The 23,901-nt window shown below is 39.5% G+C and overlaps 1 protein-coding gene across 4 annotated transcripts in view; it reads left to right on the forward strand.

The window, feature by feature from the left end:
• Positions 1-4,565: 4,565 nt before the first annotated feature.
• The window catches only part of CSGALNACT1 (chondroitin sulfate N-acetylgalactosaminyltransferase 1), a 45,559-nt gene continuing 26,223 nt past the window's right edge, over positions 4,566-23,901 (forward strand). For 2 of the 4 annotated variants that reach the window (XR_001873303.1, XM_017805978.1), the window contains exons 1-2: positions 4,566-4,678; positions 5,086-5,213. The gene's annotated coding sequence lies outside the window, so the exon portion shown is untranslated. Of the gene's footprint in view, positions 4,679-5,085; positions 5,214-19,225; positions 19,360-23,901 lie in introns of those variants that run through there. The other 2 variants (XM_017805979.1, XM_017805980.1) reach the window with 2 other exon arrangements.

Genomic DNA, 23,901 nt, shown 5'->3' on the forward strand with positions numbered 1-23,901 from the left:
TACTGTGGGGCTGAATATGGTTAAAAAGTTGTGCATTCTGTCTCTTCAGAAGCTGCCCAGCAAGGATTGATGGGCTGTTTGGGGTTCCCCATATGCTGCCTAGGAGACCAGGATCAGGATGATGCTGCAAGGGCAAAATGAGTGGCAGGGGGTTACCAAAAGTTACTTTTGAAAATGAATGGATGCATGAGGAGTCCCCTGAAAAGTTGCTGGTGCAGAATCACCCCTAAGACACCAGTTAGGCAGAGGGACAGCAGTTTTTGAAACTGTTTCAGCAAGATGTAGCTGTATTTAATCCACCAGGCAAAGAGGAATACCTCCAGTGAATAAGGAATGCCCTTGTTTTCTTTTTTTATTTTTTTCCTTGTGTGTTAGCTGGACACTTTGGATTTTTTTTTTAATTTCTTTTAAAGCTGTGAATAATCTGGATTTTTTCAAACAAAGTACTCTGCTGCTTCTCAGCAGAGATTTTGAATCCCTGCTTCTGCATTTATTTCTACAGCTCCATGTGTTTGCTGGTCCTCTCAGCCCCTTCAGGAAAGGAGGAGTTGAGAGTCCAGTTTTGCATCATACAAACAGTGTAACTTGACATGAGGGAAGAAGTCTGAAGAGGGCATAAATGAAGGTAGGAACCACCTGAGGAGCGTTCAGGCTTGGAAGATGTTAGACATAACAGAGGATTGACATTAAGGATGCCCAACCCGTGGACTTAGGAAGTAAAACTGCTCTGTGATCCTCTCATAGATACAAGACAGGCAGCAGGATCAGAACTGCAGGGGACCAGGGCAAGTGATGTCAGTGAGCAAGCAGGAAACACCACTGATGTTTCATTTGTGGATGGGAGGAAGGGGAGCACTGTGGTTCTGTGGTTTTTGAGAATATGGGCACTGTGTCCCTATCAGTTGACATAGGACGAGTATTTGAAGGTGCTTGGAACATGAACTATAGTTTTTAGCTGAGCCGAGCTCTGTTTAGAGCTGTTGCTGCACTAAACCTGAACCACTGATGTGCCAATGGCATTGCATGCTCATCTCCCATTCCAGGGGCCAAGCCTGTAGGTGGTGGTGGGACTGTGCTAGTTCTATCAGGATCTGAAGCTTCCTCTCCACCTGAAGAGGCTTTCCTGAGTTCTTGCCCAGATTGTGCTGTTTTGATTTCCACAGTGCAAGGCATGCTGAAGGTCTCAACATTTTAGCCAGACAACTGGAAGTGCACACAGCCTCCTTCCTGCAGGAATAGAGGACTCAGCTGAAATGCCTACATGAGCCTTGTTTTTCAGGAAGAGGCTTTATAGCCTTCTGTAGCAGGAAATAGGCAGCGTTGACCTCAAGGCACTTGAGTCATCCGCCCCTGTGAAGGTTGATTTTTCCCTGGGAAGCTTGTCCCGTTTCTTGAGGAAGGCCTGTGAGTAACAGCGATCACGCGCATGGTGGATGCAGGTGGTGTGGCTGACGCAGCACAGCGACACAGATACAGGAGGTGTGCAAAGGCTGAACTGCAGACTTTGGTGCTCCAAAGTGCTTCCATACCACTGCTGAGGGGCTCCATGAGCCAAGAGAATGTCCAGCAGGCATTAGTTTGGCACTTAACAGCAGTGGAGGGTTTTAAATGTCGTTCACCGCCTTTTAAGTTTCTGGATCAGTATAATCCCAGCAGATAGCATCCATTCTGTGTTGGCTTTCCTGATTTGGCCCCACAGGCTGTTGTCACTTACACAGAAGTAGTGAATTAACAACAAGCCCTATGGGCAGGTAGGTTGGGTTTGTGGTATGGAAAAAAGCTGTCTATAATGTGGAGGTGCGAAGGTTAGAATAACTGCTGTGCTGCATGGTGTGGGCTTGAATTGATTGCCATTCCTTAGACCTGGGCACCAGGAGTTGCTGGCTGGCATGGGGAGCAAGGACACTACTCTCTTTTCTAAAGCTTTGCGTAATACTGAACAGGATCAATCTCCTTAATATCTTATGAGTCAGGCCTTTGAGAAGAGAGACTGTGTTGAGCTAGCAGTGTGGTGGGGTCTACACGAAAACCAGTGATCATGCTGAAGGGTTGTTTTGTAGGGTTTTTTTACCCAATTCTGTGCCCTTTGCTTTGTGTAGAGCTATTTCTACAACTGAAATGAGTTGTCTGGGCTGTCAGTCACTGAGAATTTGAGGCTGAGACCAAGTGTCTTCTTTGTCCCTTCCACCTGAAAGACAGTAGATTGAGATTGGATGACTGGGTGACAGATAGGAAGGGGAAAAAAAAGGAGACTGGGAATCCAAGAGTGGAACATCAGGGGATGTGTGAACCAACATAGCCCTCTCCACAGAGTGACATCTGTTAATGACCTTGTAGGTAGTAATGTCGGTACAAATATTTATGTTTCAGCAGAACTAGTAGCTTCTCATTAAATGACAGAATGGAGATCTTTCACTCTGGAGTTGTATATAGTCTTGACAGCTGAATCCAAATTCTGGCTTGAAAACACTACAGTTGACCACAGTCCAATTAATTTCTGTAACAGCCTAAGGTACCTTTTAATAATTGACCTCATTTTTACAGAATCAAAATAGTTTAGGTTGAAAGGGACATCAGGAGATCATCTAGTCTAGCCACCTGCTCAAAATGCAAATAACTGTTGTTTTATGATACTAGGATAAACCAAAAATCCATTTCAAGAAAAGAGCAAATGTTACCAGTTTCCTTCAGCCTGCAGTTTGACAGCGATGAGTGGTGGGGAGTCAGCGTTTATAGGGGGAAACATTTAGGTAGTCTTATGAGCAGGTATTATTATTATGAGATGTGTAAAAGTACTTGCCTAGCTTTTAGATCTGGGAAACTGAACCAGATTGTAATTATCTTCCACATAGCAGAGACAGAATTATTAATCACTGTACTCTAATATGGCCAAAGCTACGGTCATGACTCCAGTGACACTGCAGCTGCGGCTTTGGAAGCGTTGAGCTGTGTGGTGTTGTGAGAGTTTAATTGAGCAGCATACTGCTTGGTGCACAAATAGGACCTTGCATTAAGTTTACGGGTTAAAAACTTAGAAAATGCTGTATTTCAGTTCTAAGTTGAAGTTACTTTTTGCAGAAACTTACTTTGACATTTATGAAAATACTTTTTAGGAGAGAAATTCATTTTCACCTGGAAGGATTTCAAGAGAAACTGTTAAAGAAGTAATTTTTCCATATAGAGGTTTGCTAAGTGGAGAAAGAATATGAATAGGGAAAATTTAACTCCTGGATATACTTCCTTTCCTTCTGCTACCTTCCCACATATTCAAGCTCATAATGTCCCTGTGGCAACTCTGAAATATATATAAATAGAAAAGAAATTCTAAATTAACCAGCTGCATATGCTTATCCTCGCTTTTAATTCTGCAGTCACATTGAAAAGTGCATTCCACGGTTTGTGTTTTCCCTTTTTTATTGCTGTCTCTTACAAATCCCATTCTTCCTTGCAAGTTCTTTCTGTGCACATGTCACAGGCATTCATCGCCTTGTCACTTGAAGTGGCACTCATCTCAAAAAATGTTGCTGTCTGCAACCTCCTTTTGTGAAAGCCACCGTAGGTCCCTCTGTAGGCAGTGAAGCCCAGAAGACCGTTCAGGGGACCAAACACAAGTTGGAGTAGGTTGAACTGTGCTCTGAATGCCTTTGCTTAGGTCTCCATGGTTCGTAAAAGGGATGCAGGGGATGCAGGGTGGTGTCCTTGCCTGCAGAGATCTGTGTGGTAATTTCCTCTATGTGGTGATGCATGTGGCTTTATGAATGTTTAACCAGGTTGCTCAGTGTCCTTACTCCATTCACAGTAGCTGGTTCAGCCCCTAAAGACGTCTTCAGTCATGAAGCCGTCATTCCCAGGAGGGACAGTTAACTCATCCGGCATAGCTGCAGTCTCTGGTGGCTATCCAAGCTCTCTGCGCTAAACACAAAGCTAGTCAGCAGCATGTGATTACTGATTTCCTTTAATCAGTGAGTGCTGCTTGGGCTACAACATCCCAATGGAACTACATTAGAGGTTTCCTCTGTAAGTACTGTGCCTTTCAAAATTGCTTTCCAACAGCATACTGAATGGTCTAATCAGGGAAGGGAATTTTAGCAAGCTGTCAGTCATCAATAGCATCCTGCTCTTAAGCCGAGGTAATGATCGCTTCTTTAAACGTGCCTGCATTTTCCCCAAGAGCACGCGGGTCTGATCCTTGAACGCAGGTACGTATCTGTGCTCAACTACCCTCATCATGTGCAGCCACACCAGTTGAACGGCATGTTTATAGAAACTGTCCTTAAAGAGCGATTGCCTCTTGAAGGAAGGAGCATAGCTCATAGAAGAGGAGTGGGACTGTCTCCAGCCAGCCCTGGGAGACGATGCTGAGAGCATATTGAAAAGCTGTCTTCAGCAAAAGCTTGCCAGTTTAACAACTCTGTTCACTGTTCCTATTGCACAGTGGGCTCTTTGACGCAACAGAAAGAGCTGCCTTTTTTTTTTTTTTTTTTTTTTTTTTTTTTTTTTTTTTTTTTGCTTCCTCTTAAATCCGCCTGGCCAATTTAAAGCTTGTGGATATTTCTTCCCCCTCGGGGACAGCTTATGTGAGGATTTTCTTTTTTAACAGTTCATTCTGTTAAACCATTTTTTTTTTCTTGTTTGCTGTTAGAAAATGTTGGAGCTGAACACAAGGCTTTCATTGCAGGTCAGTGATTGAACTCTTGACCAAAGCATTTAACATTTGAGTGTCGCTTTAGCAAGCACTGTAGTTTGGGAGGAAAAAAGCAAGTTAACAAGGCTGTATCCTGTGAGCCCATGTGTGGCTACTACTGCAATAGGAATTTTTTCAGGTCTTCAGTGACGAGTCCTGTGCAGATGAATTTATACTCTTTCTTTTGTAGACAAATATACCAAATTAATATTTTAGTGAGAACTGAGGTGATGTCACAGTTATACCTATATTATTTAATTAATGAATGCCTCTACTCCCTCAAAATGCAATAAACCTTACTGTGAATTTCAAATATAAAGTTTTTGCCTTTTTATTTTGCAAGGATTGTCTTTTCGACTTTTAATTTTTTTTTTTCACTTTTTTTCTGCACACTTTACTAGGAAGCATGTTATTCTTGGGCACATGCTGTCTGCAGGAAAGATAGTTATTTGCTATTTTGTCTTACTTCTTAGACTGCTATCAAGGATGTAGGCATATTGTTAATGTCTCTCTTCAAGCTGTATTTGAGGTAAGGCAATTTTCTATCCTTATCTCTGAAATTAGAAAGTGAAATAGATGCAGTATTTCTTTCCTTTTTAGTTACTAAGATTATCCTGTTGCTATTTGTTTATCTTATTGATAAAATGTGTACATACTTGTCACAAAGCTGTTCCTTGTCTATATGATACTTAAAATCCTGTATTTTTATTTCAACAATATCTACTACATATCTTCATGTTTCATTTTTGTAATTGCTTTGATTTTCTGCTCTATCACATTGAGCATGGGAGTGAGTGTATTTCTTGCCCTGTCTAGGCAATTCTTATGCAAACTTTGCAAAGTGAGTTTCAAATTGTTTCCAGTGTGAATCACTTTCTTTGTAAGACAGTGGCTTTTATGGTAATGTATAACTTGAGTAACATTGTTTTCAAACATATACAATGCATTTTGGTGTATTCTTTTTTAACAGTAGTCCAAATAAAATAGACAAATAATTATTCATGTCTGACTGTTTACTTCCTTCTCCACTTACTGTTGCCTGTTGTGGGAAGTATATAGCTTTGGAAGATTGAATCATTATTTATGAGTATCAGTATAGCTGAAAGGTGTCACTGCAACATTAACCAATGCAACTGCATTAAAATGGAATTTGTACGGGATACCACTGCTGGTGAGTTATGATTAGAGCCTGGGGAATTAGAAAATACTGTTTCTTGTTCATATTTATTTTTCATCAGTTTAAGAGCTTGCCATTCAAGGGAGGTTAATTTTTCTTTTACTGTTTTCTGCAACAAGGTTACAGTTTTTATAATTCAAGATTTTTGCATGTGCTTTTTATAATTTTATCTTTATTTAAATCAATCCATCTGAGTCTTTGTGGCATCTCTTACAAGGGAAGGTGTGTTTTAAGGCAGACATGATTGTTTTTGTATTATAAATCCATACCCCATCACAGTGCAAATACACAGCTTATGTCTGTGACCTGTTTTCTACTGTCAAAAAACCCAAACTTATTTGCTACTGCTGAAGTTATCTCAAGTTGAATGTGCCTTAAAAACCTTAAAATTAAGCAGTATAATAAAGTAAGGCAGTCTTTATATAGCACATTCTCTGAATCTTTTTCTCAAAAAATTAGATACATACCATCTCTGATCCAGCATCACTGCTAGAGGGTGTATTGGGCTCTATTCCTTCCCTTCTGATCTCTAGTTTGTGAGGCAGTCAGTCCTGCTATTCAAAAAGAATCTTATGAGAATCACACTATGGTGTGTTGACATTTCTACAGACATTACTTTACCAGGAAACATGAATGGGTAAGGAAGATAAGTGATATGGGTGCCTTGGTGTGTTCTTTGTGATCCTTGGAGTTAAAGCAATATCTTTCTGGATTCCATCCTTCTTGCTTCCAAATGGTTACTGGAAGGTATTTGTTTCTCCTGATGTTTGTGGTGTCAGATTTCTACCTAGTCAATGTAGTAGAGCTCATGGCTTGCTGTATTTCTCCTTGCGTGCCCTGAACAGTGTCAGGTTAACTGGGTGCTTGTTCTGTTGCGCTAGTGACCTGGTCTGTTGCCACTGCCTTAGTAAGGAAAGGTTAGTTAGTCTAAATTGTGCACAAGTCAAGACAGATTAAGGGGAAATGCACTAAGAACTTTTATTTGTAACAGTTAAAATCGGCAACGCACTTAGCAACACTTTTGCAAGATACAGACAAAAAACATAGGGCAAAAATGCTTCATCTATTTATACCTAGCTTACATTAGAAATACATTTGTGTCTGTCCAGATAAGATGCCATCATTGTTCTTAATTGTTTCATTGTTAAAGACCAACAGATATATTTATTCGTGTACGTGTAACCTTCTTATGCTTGACTGGTTAGTCAAAAAGAGAGTAAATCTCTTTACCTCCCTTTGGACTTACTTTTTTTTGGAGGGAGACCTAGGTTTCAGAAAAAATGTCTTCATGGTGAGCTGTATTCTCTACCAGTGATTATACTGACATATTCAATCTTGTGCAGGTCTCTGACTGACTTTCTCCTGACACTGAGGCAGTAAGTTGGTTGTCAGAAGAAAGCAGTGTGTTACTGTTTAAGGATGGGCCCACTGAAGTCAGTGACAAGACTTTGGAAACATGAACTGAACAGTTTAAAGATCAAGGGCTAGAGAGAAATGGATCTGTAGCACATTTGAGAAACTGCTTTTCCTTTAACTCTTCAAGGTACAAATATTTCACCCAGATTATCTCCCCATGTGTTCAGTTTAGATTGTGACTGCAGCATCTGTGAGGGCTTCTCAGCACTGTTACAAGATTACTAATAAGGAGTCATGTCTGAAGTCTTGTCTTTGTCTGAAGAGAGGACTTTGGCAGAATGCCATGCTGTTGAAGGGATTGAGTGAACCCCAGAAGTTTGGCTTATCTATGCAATGGAATGGGACCCTTTCATTGTGATTTAATTGCACTTATGCTTGAGAATGAAGATTTGGATAAAAACACCACACTGAGTGTCTCCCACAGCCTCCACGGAGCTTGACCAGCTCAATGAGAGTTGTCAGCATCTGCTTTGGGAAATGCCATGAACCTTTTAATCAAGCTGAAAGAATTTTATTCCTCGTGTCGTACCTCAGCTGCAGCAAAACATTGAAAGTTGGGGCCTTAATAGCAGGTTTCCGTGTGTTTCTGTTCATTAACTACTCATTTAGTAGTCTCACCACCTTCATAGTGAAGACTTTCTTCCTAATATCTAATATAAATCTACCCTCTCTCAGTTTAAAGCCATTCCCATTCCCCCTTGACCAATTCCTAAATACCCTTATAAAAAGTCCCTCTCCAGCGTTCTCGTAGGCCCCCTTCAGGCATTGGAAAGCTGCTATAAGGTCTCCTGGGAGCCTTCTCTTGTGCAGGCTGAATAATTCTAACTCTCTTGGCCTGTCTTCACAGGAGAGGTGCTCCAGCCCTCTGATCATCTTCATGGCCCTCCTCTGGACACGCTCCAACAGCCCTGCGTGCTTCTTATGTTGGGGGACCCAGAGCTGGATGCAGTACTCTGCAGTTGCAGAGCTCTGCAGGACTCAGCAGTACAGCTGAGCATAGTATTCAGTCTGCCCTAAGCCCTATGAAGTTGCAGTTCTGCTGTCTCATTGAAGCCATACAGCTTTTCTGCTCACTTAATTGGTGGCCTGCTACCAGCTCAAGAGAGGTTACTTGCAGAGGTGATGTGAGTGTCGTAGGCACAAATAGATTGCATAAAGTAATGCAAGTATTCAAGTATGTTCATTTTGGTTAGTGGCGTCTGTGAGCTAGATTTGGGGAGGAACAATTGGAAAAACTTAGCAAGAAGTTTTCATCTTCAATAGCAAATAGAAGTAGTGGTAGCTTTCATTTCCAAGTCTGTGCCTGTGACAAAGTGAGTTACCCCTCCAATATGTGAATCACCATTGTCTTCATGTTGCATGGCCTTGATAACAGAGAAATGTAAGTAAATCAGTTGCACGTGGGCATCATCCTCCTATTTGGAAAGAAAAGATTAACAGAACAGCGATAGAAACTCTACTGAAGTGAAATCCCTGGAAATTTTTTTCCTTTTCCCTCTCTGTAGTGTGTCTGAAAGTGGTCCTGCAATTTACTGGCAAGCAGACATGGAACAATATGCACTCCAGCAACCTTGGAACACTTTGTAGATACCCTGGGAGTTGTTTCTATGGGAGATGGTTGAGGCAGCAAGAGGTTGCTGGCTTGCTATTTCTGAAAAAACCCTCTTTTTTTAATAGCTAAAGATATAAATAGTTGACAGTTCTTAAATTGAATAATTCTCTCTTCCTTTCCAGGATGAGAAACTGGATCAAGATTTTCAAAGCCAAACGCCTGCAGCCAGATATCTCTATTAATCATCTACTTATAATGTTGCTCAGATTTTGAGGCAATTCTTTTATTGTTCCAGTTTGTGTAGGGTGAAAAGACTCACACAGAGTTTGCCAGTGGGCCAGTGGCAGAACCAGAAGCAGAACCTAAGTCTCCTGCATTTTATTGCAGAGCTATGACTACTAGATTATATTTGATTGTATAGCCGTATTTAGAAATTAGAATCACTTTGTTTTCAAAACAGTTGAGCCATCTGTAAGTCCACCTCATTTGGACATGGTTTATTAAGTGATCATTGCTTTTGAAAGTTGGGTTGATAAAGAATTATAGGCCAAAATATTCAAACCACAGAAGTGAGTGAGTATCCAAAGGGCTCCCAGGCACATGCGCTAAAGCAGAAGGCTTCAGAGAGTTTCACATGTTACTCAGACCAGCACTGATGGTAACTGGTTTGTGTTGCACTCACATCTTTTGCTGGGATGTAAATGGTGAAAAGTAAGGAGATATTATGTCACCTGTGCTGCCATTTCTTCTGCCAAGGTGGTACTTCAATTACATCTGGGACGGCTTACAAGGCAGAATATTTCAGTCTTAAAAGTGGGATTTTAGCCCTTATATAATTTCAGGTGGGGGGTTTTTTCAGCATTTTCCCTTATGAATTGACTTCAGAGAAGATATATATGAAAGTGCTGGTCATGGTGATTGTAACAGAATTAGGTAGAGCTGCTTGTGCCAGGGATCAATGGTAATCACTCAGCGAACAAAGTGGCTTCCAGTCATGAACGGTGCATTGTGTGCATTTCCTTTTTTATCTTTTGTAACCAGTCATCCAGCCTCTGATAGGACTGTTAGATTTCAACTTGTATGTGTATTAAACTAGAGTATGTCTATATTTGGGTTTTTTGTGTTCATGTATCCTACAACTGATCTTTTCATTAACATTTCGGATGACCACATAGATACCGACTTACTTCACAGAGGGAAACTTTAAAAGTTGTATTGATTTCAAAAAGAGGAGCTTCACATCAAATAGTCTTTCCTATATATACTTTTAATGTGAAGCCACTATTTTAGAAAACCGTTCCTGTTCAGTTCGAATAGTCTGAAAATAGAGGTAGCAGTTTTGAAACACCCTTTTTACAGGAAACTTTGTATTATTTTATTTGTGAGAAGATGAAGTCTCTTGAATTCACGGAAGAGATTTTAAGTCAACTTCGGGAAAGTCTGTAAAAAGCTATTAAAATATGCAGAGGTGTGTTATGTGAATCAGGCTACCTGCACTGTTTTTTTCTCATCAGACTGCTATTAAGTAGAAAAATTATCTGAGAGGAATATGTAACACATCAGAATATTGCCTCAAATCCTAGCAAATTGAAACAGAGATATTTTAGATTAATGGACTTATTATGAAAGTGATGGTTACTAGCTTAGAAACTGATGTAGAGATTTGTTTGAGCTGCAGGGATAGAAAATGGCCTAAAGAACATGTCACTTATCTTCCAATTTGCAGGATAATGTAAGGTGGTGATCTCTTCTATGAGATAGAAGTCAGTAGTGAAGTTTTCTCATGTTTAACTGAACCACATATATAAATTTATAATGAATCAATAAACTATTCTAAAAATATCCCAGCTTTCTCTGAAAATTGTTCAGGAAATGAAAAACACTTATGTAATGTTAAAGGAATGAAAGGAAAATTTTTTAGTATTAGAGAAACAAAAATAAAGCTTTGCTCTAAAATCCCTAGGAACTAACTACACTAAGAAACTAGATCATTGTAAATGTAAAATACATGCAAAACTGTGTTTTGAGAGCATATCTCAGAAGCTCTTAAAAGTATTATAATGAATGGGTAGTCCTAGTTTTCAGATAGGGGCTAAAAGATTTTAGAAGTCCACATGCACTTATGTCTGCATTCGTCCAATGTGGTTTAGACTTCATTTTTCAACCTTAGTACTGGATCTGCCTTTTGCTATGACAGCCAGGTAGAAGAAGCTGAAGAAGGTTGCTGTAACATGCCTTTTTTGTCAGCAATTCCAGGGAGGGGTATATGTGACAGGAAGGACAGAGCTACATGGGATTCCTGAATGTGCCTTGTACTCCAGCTGCAGGGAGTATGTGGGAAGCAGAGTATTTCTATTTCACCAAAAGCACCTCTTATTCTGGGGTGCTAGTTATTACTGGTTAGTACAGGTGGGCAAGTGAGCCATGTCCAAGGAAAATGTAAGATTTTTTTTTTAGAGATTTTATGGAGGTAAGTTACAGAATTTTTCCAGTAAGTTCAGGGATGTAATTTTCTTACCTTCTTTGCAGTTTACCTGCTTGGGTTGGTGAAAACAGGCTCATCTGATGGCAAAGCTTTTGCTGTTTGGTTTTTTTTTTTTCCTAAAGTACTTGTCCATTTCTTATATTCTGATTAGAAACTTTTTGGCTATGAACTACTAAAAAGGTCATAGCTTCAGAGTTCAAGTCGAATAAACTTGTCTAGCAACTGCTTAGTAATCTTGTAAACATATTAAACCTCAATAGCAAAGAGACACAAAGAGGTAGATTAGAGTTATGAATTAGGATTTAAAAAATTCTCCGTTTCATCTCTTTCCTAGGATGACAGGCTGTAAAGTACATTTAAAAAGGCTTTGCAACTCTCTTGGAACCCTCTGGCATTTTACTGAAGTAATCTGTTTTCTACCCCCTCTGGCATTTTCCCGAACTAATCTTTATTTGTTTTCTAATCTCTATTCCTTATACCAAGGATTTTTCATTTGTTTAATATCAGACTATGATTTCACTTTCAGGCAACTCCAGCATGCTGTTTATGTGGGTCACACATTCCTCCTCCTCCTCCTCCTCTATATTGGTCTAGGATTTCCAATTATTTCCATATTCACTGAGCTCAGTCACTATACAGCCAACTGAAACAGGCAGGCTGCTCAATGTCTTTTTCACTCCCGGAGTAATTTAATCAGGGAGTGACTGGATTATTTTTTCAGAGAGACAAGATGTGCATGCCAGGTGATCTGCAGCGGAGAACAGCATCATTATTATAAAGCTTAGCTGTTTCATGCCATTTTGTGCTTCTGCAACTTGTAGTGCAGCTAGCGGTACTGTCTTGATGTATTTTTCAATATGCATGATTCAAATGTAATCAGTTAGAGGAGGTAGAAAAGAGGATGGATGAGTCATGGGACTGTATTTATGTTGTATGAGATTGAGTTTCAAAGCTGTTGGGTCCTCTGAGGTCCTTAATCACTGCCATGTTTGTTTTACAGCAGTGCTGGTACTCACAGAGCAGATTAAGTCTATTTCTATAGTTTTCCTTTGGAGTTCCATCCTAGAGTTAAAAAATCTTTAATAGGAGTTTGATATTGATAATTATATACATTATATATACATTATATATACATTAGCATAAGTATTTCAACTTTTGTAAAACATCAAAGGAGAGAATTGGCTGTGAGGAGAAAGTCATCAGGGAGTCCTGACATCCGTTATAATCCTCATCTGGGCTTATTAGTGTGCTGAGACAACTAGAGAGAATAGGTGAGCCTTTGCTTTTACAGGGAACCTTAGGTCCATGAGAATTTCCTTCCACTGGGGAGAGCTAGCTGGATGTCTCTTGCTATCAAAAGGAGTCCAAGGGATGGGTAAGCTCTTCTCCAAAGTTACCAAGGAAAGACAAAAAGAGAAAAGGTGTGGGTGAGGCAGATCACAGAGACCTGGCATGATAAACAGATATCTGTGCTGTGCCAATTTCTTGTCATTGAGGGCTATTATTTAGGTGAACATCAGCCTGAAGTGACAACTACATTTTTCTTTGTAGTCCCTGGGTCAGATTACAAGCTTGTGGACATGATTTCATGCTGGCAGAGTGGCGCTCAATGAGATGAGCATTGCCTATTGTGAGTACCACTGCAAAACTCTTCTGAGGTCCCCTTCCAACCTGGTATTTTATGATTGCTCAGCAAGAATTTTCTGCTGCTTCTTATAGGAGTTTTGCTTTCACTTTTATTTTGTCTTTCAAAAAAAACAAAAATGAAAAAAAAAATCTGTGGACTCAAATAATGAGAGTCAAAATTGCGTCCACAGTTCCTCTCAGCTGAGTATGCACCACCATTAAGGTGATTTGTAATAAGATCATCTGACTCTTGAATAAATCTATCTAACTGATACTTTAATCTGTACAGTGTCATGTTAAAAGCTTTCATGTTGGTCTGCATCTCTTTAGTTTCTTGTTTCCTCACTGGAACTGTCATGGGCCAGTGGACCAGTCTTGGCACTTTTTTTCCCCTTCGTATTTGAAGTAAATAGTCTTTTTCCAATTAATGTCTATGATAATGTACCCAGTGGGGAGGGAAAAAAGCCCCACCTTCTAGAAGATTCTGGTATTTCACACTGAGATTTTTTTTGAGAAGTAGTATTCAGCATATTAATAATGATGCTAACTCTTACACTGCTAGGGTTGAATCTGGATTTTCTAGTTCCAGATGTCTTTAAGTTCATTGTCTAGTTACGTTTCCTTGACTGGGTTTCTATGACAGTCAGCGAAGAGAAGAAGCCACAGCGAGTGATTTCATTTTAAGTATAGGTTCATTTTAAGTATGGGTCCACTGCTGTTTTCTTTCACCATCTTATCTAAACAGATAATACAGCCTTTGCATAATATATGCATAATATTGTCTTTGCTACAGTTGGAAATATCAAGAAGCAGACATGAAAATGACTTACACAGGATCATATTACCTTCAGGAAGGAGACTTTGCTTGCATGTGCTACCGTTCGGTCCTACATCATAATGATATGTATATCTGTCATCTAGGAGTTGATCAGGACTATCTTCCTGACCAGTTTACAGACACTTTTGTCTGCTGAATGACACAACTTTTGAGTCATTGCTCCTAAGTTTATGGTACAAACTTTCTACTAAACTTTTTGTCTTTCTCATTGAACTGGTGTGTATAGTCAGTAGTAGCTTAAGGAAAGCATTTCACAATCTTTTAGAACTGAAGCAACAAAACATTGAGGTGTGTTTTTGATATGGAGTGAGAAAATCAGGCAAGAACTATTCACAACTCTTCACTGATACTTTTTGTATTACGCAGGGCAGTTTCCTTTAAGCTAGACTTATTTCTGGCTAAATCTTTATTTGTTTTGCTCAGCATACTGTGCCCTTTTCTTAATTTTGATGTGCTTTTTTTTATTTTGTTGCATCTTGCTGCTGATCCAGATTAAAATGAACCCTTCACTTAGGTTCCTTAAGATTGTGTTTCAAGGTAGAGGAGAATACTTTCCAAATTGCGCTGTTGTTTTTCAGATCAGAAAGCAGCTAGGACATTGAAACTTATCAGTAGAGAAGTTTTGGTGCAATTCCCAGAGGGAAAAACAGCTCTCTTGTGTTGTGACACCTATGTCAAAATCAAGTCCTGAGTGTACATATTTGATTCCACATAGTCTACAGTTAGAATTGAATTTTTGCCAGTCCCTCAAGCTAAAGCTGACATGGAGCAGCTTTTGCTTTCTTGAGTTCCCAAAATAGCTGTCTTAAAATTGATCCAGATGAGGCTCAGGTGATACAGGAGGTAACACAGAAGTGAAAAGCTTCTGTCTTGCCCGGTGTATAACTCATCTAAGCCTAGGGTGCCAAACTGGGCTCCAATATCACCATTGTGATATACTGCCACTATTGTCAATACTGCACTTTGTGTTCTCATCTGTTGAATAATCCTATTTAATGTTCAGAAATGTCAGTTTACACTGAAATCCAATTTTCTGGTAGGTCCTAGTGATTGAAGTCTGACTCCTGCTGGAACAGGACAGAACAGTTGTGTGCTGGGATGTTTCTGCCTCTTTTTGTTGCTTCATACTTTGTGTCCTCATAACTGTCTCCAGGACACAGTCTCTCATGCTGAACACGTGCATTGGTCCAGGTTTTTACCAAGTGGATAGCCTACCTCTTAGGTTGGCCTAAATCATGATGTGCTAACCACAATAATTTTCATCTTTCCTGAGGAATTTCACCATTTGCAGTCCAGACAGCCTTTACTTCATGTCTCTCTCCAGAGTTCATTTCACATCTCCTGTATTTCCACTGTCTTGACGTTTGATTAAGAGTTTACATAACTGTACTGTGATGCTAATTGCATTATCCCTGAGTAATGTAAGACCTGCAGACTGACATTTGATTTTCAGTGGAATAGTAACTGGGGAAGAGGTCTGCTTTGTCTTCACAAATATTATATTCAGATCAAACATATATTGTCATATGTTACCATTGTATTTGGGCAAGGATAGGCTAGAAAGTTCCTGAAAGAGGGAAAATAATTCTCTATTCCTATGAAGTGGTGTTGGGGTGCTTGGCAAAGCAGTGCAGGTATGTGGCAGAGAACTTGGACTTCCATACCATGGAAGGAAACATAATGAGGCTGACGGAAACCCAAGAGGATAACCTATAAGGAACTGGGAAGTTCCTTTCCAGCTCCTGGAGAGAAATCTGGGTTAAAGCTTTTTAGGGATGTTTACTGTTCCCTGATGTCCCAGGAGCTCAGTTAGGAGTCTAGAGTGCTGAGTTGAGGTGTGTTTTGTCAGAGAGCAAGTGCAAATCCATGCCAGAAATTTCCTCAAAAAATGATTCTTCCATATGGCTTGTGGGAGATATCTAGGCTATGTTTTGACCTTATATTTCAGGCTCTGTTGCTGCTCACCATGGCAATGGGAACATAAGTGGGGAAATGCTGTTGGTAAATAAGTACTGATACCTTTGATTCAACTGCATCGCTGGACAGGTGACTAAGAGTGTCTGAAGCACAGAGCTGTTCCTCTGGGAAGGGAGCCAGGCAGTTAAAGGTGTATGGGGAGACAGAAGGCCAGATAGCAACACCTGCATAAGATCAGAGAGAAGGGCTAAGCTTTATAAGATGAAGATATGTGGGGATGTGTCTTTTCTGACACTTGTTTTTTTTTTTTCCTCCCCTGGCTTATTAAGTTCAAATGAACAAATAAAATATGTTCTCTTTCAGATGTAGCTCAGCTGAGTCACTCCATTTCGTAACAGTCAGAAGTGCCCAGAAAGTTTGTTGTAGCTGGATTCAGGCCCATTGGGACTTGCTTAGATAAATATACTTGGTGGAAAGAGGAGTGTTTAGAGCTTCCCAACCCAGCCTGCCTTTGTGAAGAACAAAAGCTGAGAGTCCCTTGCTCGCAGAGGCTGCACAGGGAAAATAAGAGAGTAACTTGAGTAAGGCACCCCATCCACTCATCACTCCTTCATGAGAAGATGTTCTCTGCAGATATGTACATCTTTAACATGTGGGGAGTTTTGTTGTTTGTGCTTTTTCCCAAACACATTTCAGAATCCAAGCCAGCTGCTACAGCTTTTTCCCTTCAGGAAAACCACTTCAAACCATGTTGAGGTTTTGTGGCTCTTCATAGCTGTGAACATACAGCCAATTTCCTCACATTGCAAGGTAATTTTAGTAACAGCTGATTCCAAGTGGTTCCACAAATGTCCTCATCTTTTGTCTCCCATTTGTTTACTCCTCAGTTCTTCCTTCCAAGCACATTGTTCCGTCCTGTTAGCATAGCAAAGTGAGTTGTGAGCCCCAGCTAGGGTATATCAGTGCTAATGGAGGAGAGTGGAGGAATGCTTGAGGATAGCACAATCTAGAATTTAACCCAGTCCTTTCTGTTTTCTAGAATGAAGGTTTCAGGTTAGAGCATGTGTTTTCAGAAGCGTATTGCTTCTTTGCATGCCTGTGGTCTGAGCATGGAGCATCAGCAGTCAGAGCCTGCAAACAGCCTCCTGCATTAGGAAATCTAGGCTGTGCTGCTTGTTTACTTTGAGTATAAATGTCATCTTGGCAAGTGGTCTCCCCTCTTGCATACACAAAGTTTGTAATTTGATTGCTGAGCTTAAATGGCATAGGCTGGATAATGAATTTTAAAGTTTGTGCTTCTGTTCTTTAGTGACCCTTGTGCACATGATGTGAAAGCACAAATCAAGTTGGTGTTTTTTGAAGCTCCTTTCGGGTGTTCAATTACAGTGTCAAGCTAATCTGAGTGATTTGACATTTTGATATTGCATAGATGAACTAAGGAGAAAAAAAAATTATTATTGTAATTTTTAATGAAGACAGAACATGGACTAGTCTAAATAATGACTCCTGGCTATGGCATCTTGTCAGAGGGTCTACTTGCATTGTTTGTTAATAGCAGTTACTACTCCTGTGCTGATGTTTTGGACCAACACAATACTTTACAAATAATGAGTGCTAGAAAAAATAGATTGACATTCAGCAGTTAATATTGCTCTATGCCTTGAAAGGAACCTCAATTTTATTTTATTATATTTTTTAGAATGAAACTAAAACTTCCACAATAAATCATTATGACATTGGTAATAATTTAATTTTTCCATTTAGGTCGTATATAGACACTCTTTGCATTTTTTTTCTTCCAAGTGATTTGGGAAATAAGACAAGCCCAAAGTGTCCTGATGCCTGATAGCGATGGTATTCCAGAATAAATGAGTAAAGTTACAGAGAAAGCACATGTTTATGGGGGGGTGGGGGAAGTAGCAAAAGGTAACTAAATGTATCCAGCTGGAAGGTTGTGAGAATACTTTTCATGTTGTGTCTGCTACGCCTTTGAAATCTACGATCGAGACATAAAATCAGAGGTGTGAAAAGGATTGCTTTCCATCACTACAGCTGACTTGTTTTCAGTAGGAAATTACAATTTGTATAATTCTTTCTCACTTATCAGTCATTAATGAAGTAATCTGTGTGATTTTCTCATGTTATCAGACAAGAATTAATAAACTGTATTGTCAGTGTTCTTGATGTTATATTTCTTTGACTACAGTGTATTTTATCTACAGCACAGGTGTGTCTTGGTGGTTTTTGGTTACAGTAGAACTAGTACTACCCATTACAAATGTTCCTCCTTCAGTATCGTACCATCATTACCTTAGTTCCTCGGGGAACATCCCTTTTTCAAAGGAAAAAAAAATTCGATTACAATCCCACTCATATCCTTTTTGTGGTATTACTTTTTTTTTTTTACATGTTTCCATATCCCTCTTTAATGAAATGCAAAGTCAAGCTCTGCTTTACACAGTGCACTTTTAGCAAGCCCTTTGTTTCAAGTAGTCTGACTGTGAAGTGTTTCAGTTTTGTGAGAAACGTTTTCTAGTTACCTCATTGCTATACTGGTGAAAAAAGTGGTGTGTCCTTTAGAGAGCTTTCTCAGTGTTCCCCGTGATGGGTGCAGCGTTTTCCAGCTAAGACTGATCAGGTGTTTGTAACACCAGGAAATGGGCATGATGGGGTCTTCAAAATCACACACTTTTGGTGTAGAAAGTTTTCAAACTTTTCAAGCTGAACTGTCTTCTGTGGGTGTGGTGGAAGCATTTTATGGTAATTTTGTGAATTTTTTTGTCAGCTTTGCAGACTGAGATGGATCAAGCCTGAGAACTAACCTTGTAATGAATATAGCCTGCATTTTGCAGTGTTATGCCAAAGTGTGGATTTGGGCTGAGGGATGGCTGTGTTTTGTCAGTGTTTTGGAGCATGAGCAGTTGAACTTTACATTTTTCAAGCTGTAAAGTGTGCTGCTAACAAATACTCTATTGCATGAGCCTCTAGTGCAGTGTGTACTCAGAAAAAGACTCTTAGATTGAATTACTTTGGAAAAGGAGTCTGTCTAAAAGAAAGTCTTCTCACTCGTTACAGTTAGTTGTCTTTCCTTTTGCCCTCTTTGGCTGGGTACTAGGGACCCATAGCTAGAGGGACCCCCATACACAGTTCAGCATCTGAGGAAGCTGCTTTTCAGCTGCTCCTCTTGTTCCCTTCAAACTGTGAATCCTTTTCTTCCTGTGCTAATGTACAGGAAGGGCCCATTCTGTAGCTTCAACCTATGGATTATGTCCGTACCTATCCTCCTTAAAACAGTTTCCTGCTTATAAAGGAGAAAGTGCTTGGAGGGAGTGAATTTCACGAGGCATCTCCTCTGCAAGTCAAGAAGGAGTGAGCAGAGCCTCAACCCAGGAAATGGTGCACACATCAAAATAGTGATCCTGAGGTCATGTGCTTCTTAAAAGAAGGAAACGCAAAATGATGCTGTGAGATCACAACCAAGGCATTTGCCTCACATTTGCTCCTCAAATTCCTTCTAGATGCTCCTGTCTGACAGATTGGTGTGAAATTCCAGATCTACCAACAGCTGAGGAACCTCACTGTGTAGCTGCAATATGTGCACAGTATTTAGTTTTAGGCTCCTACTTTTGAAGGCTGGATGAAATTCCAGAGTTCTAACTTCAAGGTATTTACCATTTTCTTCCCCTTCTTCCTCTGGGATGAAGTCATAGTTTGTACCACATTTAAAGTTTCCAGGCTTATTGCCAGCACTAATATGTTGTTTCAGTAGAGCAGCCAAGCTGGTTCTGCCAGAGCCTCTGAAATGACCTGTGCATCTCTTAGGGAGAATGAAGAAGCTATGGGCCACATCTGGTATTTGATGCCTTGCTGTCACAACAGATTCACTGAGGCCCCAAGTGGACCTGACTTCCACTGTGCAAAGTGTTGAACAGCAAGGAACATCATTGTTCTGCAGAGGCTTATTTGGTGGTGATACAAAATGGGTAGAAAGAACACCTAAAGAGTGTTCAAGGACTGCAAGGAGTCTGTGTAGCTTTCCTCTGGAATAGACCCCACTGCCTGGGAGCCTGGACATTCTGAAGGGAATGCAGCAAGACTCCATCTAGAGCACTTGGCTCTGACATCACTGATAATGATGGTAATGTTTGCTACTTGAAGCTGGGGTGAAATGGCTTTATTTGTTTAACCATTTGTTTGCAATAGATTCTCACCATCTTTTTCTTTTATCTACGTATTACTTTTATATCCACATGCCACATTTTGCTGTTCTAACAACTTCTCAAAAAATTGCTATTTTCAGACTTGTAATAATGGATGTATGCATGACTCCTCAGCTGGCAAGCAGCTTGTTAACTCAAACTGGTGCTTGGTTCTTGCCTTTTTTTAATATTTCCAGTCAATTGTACATTTTTGAGGTAGAATACCTGAGATAAAGCAGAAGCGCATGTATAAAACCAAAGGGGAGGTCAGGAACATCTGGTTTTCATTATATTTTTTCCATTTTCTGCTGAGTGCATCTTGGATGTGTTGGACTTGCTGGAGATACATTGAACTATTGCACTGCACAGGTTGCCTGATATCCAGTAATCCTGTAAAAGTGACTGAAATCACTAATAAAATGAATAAACAGTAGGACACTGGATTAGTCTTACAGGGAGCAAGTCAGTTATCAGGAGGGTTCTCACTTCCTGGCATGTTACCTCTGTTGAGTTGTAGTTTTCTGCAGTAATGAAGACACTGTAATTATGTAAAATTAGTTAGTTGGCATAGTGTGATTGAGAGCTCTTCAGCAAATAGTCATGCAGAACAGGAGGTCTGGGGCATAGGTAATTTGCTCCAGCCACCCACTGGCATCTGACAGACTAGGTGGTTAAGTTAGGTAAATTCCCTGGGGTCCCAGCAGGAATCTGATTCTTGCTGTGGGTAGATGAAGTCTAGGAGATAATTCAGCAGGAGCCTGAGATCTTAGGTAATGTGAGTAGATCTTTCAGCATGCATATCTCCTAAAGTAAACAAGGGAGAGTTCTGCCTATGATTGTCTAGAAGATAATTATGTTCTTTGAATTTTTCAGTTATTTACATATAATACACAGTTATCACTGTAAGGAATTTACATTTTTAGACCTGTAATCCAGAATGTGTTGCATGATTACACTAAACCCTTCAGAGAAATTATTAGGACAATGTACACTTGTAAGAGACTACAGAAAACAGCTACACTTCCTTTCCTACGGATTAGAAAATAGGCAGACTAGAGGGCACTGGCTTGAGGGCAGGAATATCTTCCTCTGAGTTTAACTGCTATGGGTTCTTGTTGAAAATAGTATGATTTTAATATTCTACAGAAATCTGTATTAAAAGGAGGGGAAGGGAGAAATCCATAAAGGCACAGCAGCAACTGATTCTTTTTATTTCAGTAGCTTACGTAGTTGTGCCAGCACACTTTCTAGCCAATCTTTGTTGCAATAAAAAATAATGGTATCATTTGCAGGCAGGTTTCCATATGCAGAGAAACAAAGATGCAGTAGCATGAAGCTTCATCTCATAAGGAAATGTCTTCAAATATTCTTGTAGGCTGTGAGATTATAATTTTTTTTCCTATTGCTTTTTTCTGAAAAGCTTTATACCTAATTGCAGAAAACTATTTTCTTAAAAAAAGAAAAAAATTAACTATCCTTTAAAAAAAATGGTTTAGTTTGTGTCAACTTTGATACTTGACTTGGTAAATCAAACCAAGCCAGATACCTTTGTAGTACAGTGAGGAAAAGTGTTATAGAGCAAGTTCATATTGTGTGTTTCACAACTTTGCATGAAGTTGTTTCAAGGGATAGGCTCTTTGGAACTTTTCAGGAAATGCTGTCCTGACTGCAGGATGTACTTCTCTCATGTAACAAAAGGGGAAAAATAGATAGCTTTTACTGGCAAGGGAAACTGGCTTTACTTATCAATCATCTCTGTGTTAGAGAACCAGGATGCTTCTTGCATAAACTGTTAACATTTAATGTGTTTCTAGCTGAATGGCTGGTTTTTTAAGAGCTATTGTCAACTGTGCAGTAACTGCAATTAAAATCTCCTTAATAAACTACAGGTTTTAACCCAGAAACCAATAGAGTCAATGAGGGAACTGAAATTTCATGATTACCAATGAGAAATTACATTTATGGCTGTAATTTAGCATATCAAACAGGTGTAAAGTAGTATATCAGACTGATTGTTTGAATTGAGGTATCTCATAAAGAAATTAAAAGCATAGATCCCATTTCCAATATGATTTGAGTATCAGAGATGAAAACTCAGAAACTGAAGTAACTTTGAGCAGGTATCTCACTAACACTTGAAAACGTGGCTTGGTTTACTTAACTAAAGGATATAGAAATGTGATGACATTTTTCATAAAATTAAAAGAATAATTTTTCTTATAGCTATTTGACCAAAAGCAGTTTTCTGTGGACCTGTGTGCAGTCTGCCATCTTCAAAGAAACCCACAAAACCTGTCCTGAAGTGGAAACTTGAAGAACTATGATTTGTTAAGTTAAAACAAAGTAGGCATTCTCAACCTATTGAAATATTTTATTTAAAAATAAATCCATATAAGTGATAAAGTATCATACAAAAATGAATATCTTTATTCTGTTAAAATCAATTGGCCTGAATAGGTCAATTGTAGATAGCTGTATTTTGCAGGATAGTTCTTCATTTTTTGATTGTCCTCAGGGTTTTTTTCAATTCCTTTTTGGAAGAAGAATTTAATGGCCAAGTAGATAGAAGACCCTACAATAGTAAACATAGAAAACCTTCCTTTCTTTTCCTCTCTGCCTAGACCTTTTCTGCAGAGACTTTGCTATGATTTATCTTTTCAAGTTCCCATAATAAAGAATTGGCTAGTTTAATGATGAAGGTGAAGTTGGAGAGATTCAAGTATTGTGTAAGCCCAAAATAAAAAAAAAAAAAAAGAAAAAGATATTTGGAAACTTTTGCTAGAAAGAGAAAAAATGTTTCCCTGAAACAACTGAAAGAGAGTGGGCATTTCAAAGAATTGCTGGGCGACTCTTTCCTGGTATATCAAGAAAATGTTTGTCTTTGACAAAAATCACATATCAAAACAGTGGTGATGAACTAAACGGGACTTTGTGGCATGTCTTGTTTCACAGTAAGCACTAACCTGGAGCAGGAAGGAAATGGGGGCTGAGTTAGGAGCCTGGCTTCTTCCTGTCGATCAGAACGGACCAGACTGATAGGAAAAGGCAGATAAGCAGAGCCTGTTGTACCTTGTTGGTACATGAGCTGTTAATGCTGCATATTTTAGAGCTGTGTGTGGAGCTTGGGTAAGTTGTCTAATACTGAACCAGGCTGTAGTTGTTTTCTGGCATCCTGGTTATTAGTTAGTAGTTAGGAAGTTGATTTTCTTCTGTAATGTAAACCATAGCTGAACAGTAAAATTAGTCCCTATCCTGATAATTCTTGCTCAGCCTAGATAACCTACCTAACCTTAATACCTTGACTACCAAGATGTTTTTTCTGTTGTCACCTTTACTCTTAATTATTTTATTTGAAACACTGTATTGGTACCACACTACCCAGCAAATTTGATTTCAGATACAAATAGCTCAAAATGTAGGGCTCTGCATTACCATAAGAATATAACATTAGACTTGTGGGAGCCAGATGTCTCTTCTCAGTTCCCACATGCTGGACTCAGGAGAGAGGAAACCTCTTCTGCTGCCAATTCTGCTGGAGTTAATGAAGTTCAAATCCATATCTAGCTTGGTACAGGGCATTCTAGCTGTACCAGGGATTTCTGGCAAGGAGAGGAAGATATAATCTCCAGGTCAGGTTGGATTGTTCAGACATCGTGAAACTCTACTTTTACCTTACAAGGACTTTGATAGGATAGATACCTTAATTCACTGTTACTGTACTTCATCACCTAACGGCTTTTCTCAAAGCAGAAGGCTTTCATTGCACTGTGCACTCGGAGCTGAAGGGTTGGACTGATGGCAGGTAAACATATGAGTGCTTTTATAGCCTGGACTAAAGCAGTCCTAGATAAATACTGTGACACACACAAACTGCTTTCCGCCCTGCAGCCCAGCCTAGCTAGGCTTTCCTGTTTCTGAACATAACTTAGTCATGCATGGTAGTTCATTTTTAGCAATGGATAAACAACTCTCTTGCTTAGTTAGATAGGTGCTAAACCTTCACTGAT

Source organism: Lepidothrix coronata, unplaced genomic scaffold (genome assembly GCF_001604755.1).
Source record: "Lepidothrix coronata isolate B3197 unplaced genomic scaffold, Lepidothrix_coronata-1.0 Scaffold13, whole genome shotgun sequence".
Lineage (NCBI taxonomy): Eukaryota > Metazoa > Chordata > Aves > Passeriformes > Pipridae > Lepidothrix > Lepidothrix coronata.